Consider the following 4,595-nt stretch of genomic DNA (forward strand, 5'->3'; position numbering starts at 1 on the left):
TGGTCTAACCGACGCTGCTGCACGATGTCACAGAGCCGCTGCCTGCACTACGACCTAAGGGCACCGCACGCCGCACTACTCCACCTCACGCTGCAGCCCAACACCAGTATTCCTGACTAACCTCATGGAGTTTGATCTGCAAAATGTGAGTTCAAGTGTCCGACAACTCTTCTACCGACCTCCGGGACCGAAACCGGCCGACGCTTAGGAGCGCATCGGAAGGTCCACGAAGCCTTACATCTCAAAGGTACTTGTTGCGGGGTGAACAGACCCACGGACACAGGGATTGAAGGTAAGGACGGCTTTATTGGTTTTAACAGTCTTCCTCGCCGGAAGGTACTCCGATAGTAAGGGAGAGGGGGCTCTACATCAATCCCAATGGGTGAGAGACGCTCTTTCCGGTGTTCCTGTCCTGTTCTTCTCCAGCCCGAGTGGTTCTGGGAGGTGTAGTCTCTGACTCGGCTGTCGTTGCCGTCACAGAAAATTTCAAAGAGAAAAAAGAAAAGGTAGACTTGCTTCAGTCGGTTGCTCTATGGTACAGTGTGACGGGGAGGGAGAGTGAGGATATCACGCATGCACAAAGTTTTTAGCTCTAAGGACGGGCTACACAGAGTGCCGGTAGTGCGAGGATCAGGGAAGTGAAGGGAAACGGTCGAGTGAAGGAACTAGGGTTTTTTAAAACCCCTGCAGCCTGCCCAGCCCGCTATACGGGAACGTACCTGGGTGAGCCACGCTTCCCTTGAAGTGTGGCTGGGCGATGCACCTTGTCGTTGGCCTCCCGGCTTTGCAGCGTGACGTACCGCCTCCGTTCTCCGGTCTTCACAGGTATGATCCTGCTACCGGTATTTACTTCCTGGATGACGTCACTTCTGGGGGCGGGGTGGTGCTCTAGCTCTGCCCAGTTAAAGTAACAGTGTTCCTCCTTCTGTTCCGTATCGGCAAAACCCCTGTCTGTCTCTGGTAGTTTCCAGTTCTCCGATTGCTGTATAAAAGAAGGGGAGATTGTGTTTAAACGTCCTTGAGGTGTCTCTGGACATAAGGGGATGTCCGGCTCCCCTTTGTCACAGTACTGTTCGTGGGTCTTCCCGACACTGGAGATGGCCCTTGACCTCGTGGTCAGCTTGAACTGTTTTCTTTGTTTGTTCACTACATTGTGATAGCCCCGGATAGAGCTATTGACTTCAAGGGACTGTATTTTAAGTTGGTTTGTGCAGTCGTCACATCTTTATTACTGTGTATTGGATTTTTATTGTTTTGGTCTTGTTTAATACAGATACATATTGGCTATTTGTCTAAACCTTTTGTAGTGTTTTCATTGTTCTACTGTGTGTTATGCACAAAGGCTTTACACATTACCTCTGAGATAAGCCTGACTGCTCGTGCCAAGCTACCAAGGGTGTAAGCAGGGGTTATTTTAGAAATGTAATCCCCTTACCCTGACTAGAAGGAAGGGTCCCTACTCAGGCAAGGTACAATCCTGCCAACCAGAGACCACCATTTCTAACAATTAGGATATGTAGTAATGCTTTATAACATCTACATTTTACTATTCTAAGTGTATGAACAAGCTGAAGTAATTGTTACAGTAGTTTCTGCTAGTTTGTTGAAATCCTAGCCAACAAAAGCTCCATTTATAGAGGTTTATTTTTTGCATAGTTTTTGTTAATGCAACATACTTTAAAAAAAAAAAATATATATATATATATATATATATATATATATATATATATATATATATATATATATATATATATATATATATATATATGTATAACCAAATATATATATATTACCTACTTGCGATAGCAAGTAGGTAGTTAAAGTTAGGACCAAAGTTTCCATAGGAAATGCGTTTTGTGGTTTGCCAATAACATTGGCGCCGCTTGACGAATCCTCACGAAATTTTAACAAAACGTACCGTTTTTTGTTCAGCTGCTGTGTTGAAAGGCTCGGGATAATTTGTCATGCGGAGACCGAGAAAAAATATTTTGAACACGACTACAGGCTGACCGCTAAACGGAATTACACCAAATTTGTCAGAAAGCTAGATGTTGGTTCAGAAAGTTTGCTTTTTGTAATATGGTGAAAATCCGTTCAGTAGTTTCAGAGATATTTAGGTTTAAATATTATGGATATCTGAGAGCCCAAAATCCTACTGAAATACTACTGATATTTGATCGGCTGAGAACACTTCAACCAGGAAGTGTTGGCAGCCATCTTGGGTCCAACATACATGATAGCACACTATTGAAATGCATTGTAGTGAATGGCAGGTTTTGAGGGTCACAAAAGGAGGACATATCAAGATTGATAACAGATTTTAGTTACAATATACATCATTTGTTGATGGTACATACCAGTTTTAGGAATTGTGGTGCGTTCTAAGGTGATTTTACCCAGTGGAAAAGCCTTCTGCTGGGATTTCAATAATCATGTTTGAGAAACAGCTGTTTTCTCATGATTTCCCCATAGAGGTTATGGGACGTGCTCCAGAAGCGAACATGAGAACATATTTTCTGTAAATTCACACTATTTTTCACAGCCATATGAAAATGAAGTCTGACAGTTGATTCCCTTGCGTTCTACTGCAGCCTCCGAGAGTGCTAACTAGAGCGCTAACGGGTGTTACTTATGACAAAAATATGGTACACCCGAGGAAGGCCATGTTGATTGAATCAAACTGGTAAAACCTAAAACATTTAATTTAGAAAGGAATAAAGTGAGGGGGTTCAGTTTGTCACAGAAATTATAGTTAGTGCTGTAGAAAGAAAACTTAGGACACATTTTAAGTGAGTTCTCAAATATCTTCCTCTTCTATTTCATTAAAACATTCTGACATGCAGAATGAAACATGCACTTTCAATACATGCAGACTGAAACATGCATTTTCAACACCAGCAGCAGACTGCCAGTTAACTCTCTGGTGATCAGCAGTTTTAATACAGTGTTCTAATGAGCAACTAGAGTGCTAACATTCGGTATCCATGCCAAAGATGTGGCACATTTGAACGCCATCTTGATGGAATCAAAGTAGAAAACTGAAACTATTTTCTACTGAGGATACCGCAATATATCATGAAATTAGGGATCTTCATAACAAATACGTCTTCAAAGATGGCCATCTGAGAAAAAAGAGCCCAAAATAGCACAAATATCACCCAAATGTAACCCAAGTGTAGCCCAATGGCAGAAGTATTCGAATAAAACACGTAATAATATTTTTATTTTGCAGTTTTATATAGCGCAGACTTGACCCAAAGGTATAGGAGTTATTTACATGAGCATCAGTTGCATTACACAGGGGCATATTCATTTGGGTTTTAGGCATGTGGAGATTAAGTGATTTGCCCAGAATCACAGGATGCCGTGCTGATTCCGAAACTCAAACCTGGTTCCCCAGTTGCAAAGTCTCCAGCTCTGGCTGTAACGCCACATCCTCTCCTTAAAGTGTAACATATAATGAAGTGATCAACTGGATAAAAAAAGGTGTTTAATTTTTTATTTCTCTCTTACCAAGTTCAAAATGTTGGCAAGTTTGGTACATTGGATCACAGACGGCAGGGGGAGTAGCGTGCCAACAGTGACTTGGATGAGAGGGCAGGAGAGAGATGAACAGGGGCACCAAACTGACCATACAGGGTAGGCTTCAGGGGTTACTGCTGCACAATACATCACAGAGGACAAGCGGGAAGGCAGTGTAGCAAAAGGACAATGGAAAGCATTAGGGATGGAACAGGGCCATGCACATGGACAACAGAGAGCAGAGGGGAAAGAGGCAAATACAGCAAGCTGACCATAGTGGACAGACAGGAGGGACAGTTGCAGCATAATGGATGATGAAGGGTAGGAGGGAGGGGGCAGGGGGACAACAGTTGACCAGACAAGGCAGGAGGGAGGTGATAGGGGTCTGCACATGGAAAACAGAGAGCATGGGGCAGGAGCAAGCAGACCATAGAGGGACGGTGGGATGAGCACTGGAAGCACAACACACCATTAATGGCAACAGTAGGACTATTGTGGCATAGACAGAGACAACAAATAGAAAATGGGAGGGGGTCAGGGGCAACAAGCTGACCACACAGGGCAGGTGGGAGGGGCTGTGGCAGCACAGAAGGCCATGCATGGCAAGCGGGAAGGTTAGTGGCAGCACAACAGCCATGGTGGGCAAGAGGGAGGGAGGGGCATGAGCATGCACAAAAGACCATGGAGGACAGAAGGGAGAGGGGCTGGACATAGACAAAAGAGGGCAGAGGAAGCGACTTCACAACAGACCATGCAGGGCTGACAGGAGGAGCATTTACAATACAACAGAGCATGGAGGGCAGGAAGGAGTGGCAGCGAAATGGACCATGGAGAACAAGTGGGAGGGGATAGGGGCATGAACTTGGACAGGCAAGGTGGAGGTGGCAGGAGCAGGCAGCAGCCATCTAACCATGCTAGGCAGGTAGGAGGGGCAGCAGCTTAACAGAACACTCAGAGTAGACAGGAGGTTGGCAGGTCCATGGAATATGGTGGGCAGAAAGGAGGGAGCAGTCGTGGTTATTCAAAACAAGATAACTGCCATTTGAAAGCAATGTGAACGCAGTAATAATCGC

Source organism: Lissotriton helveticus, chromosome 6 (genome assembly GCF_964261635.1).
Source record: "Lissotriton helveticus chromosome 6, aLisHel1.1, whole genome shotgun sequence".
NCBI lineage: Eukaryota > Metazoa > Chordata > Amphibia > Caudata > Salamandridae > Lissotriton > Lissotriton helveticus.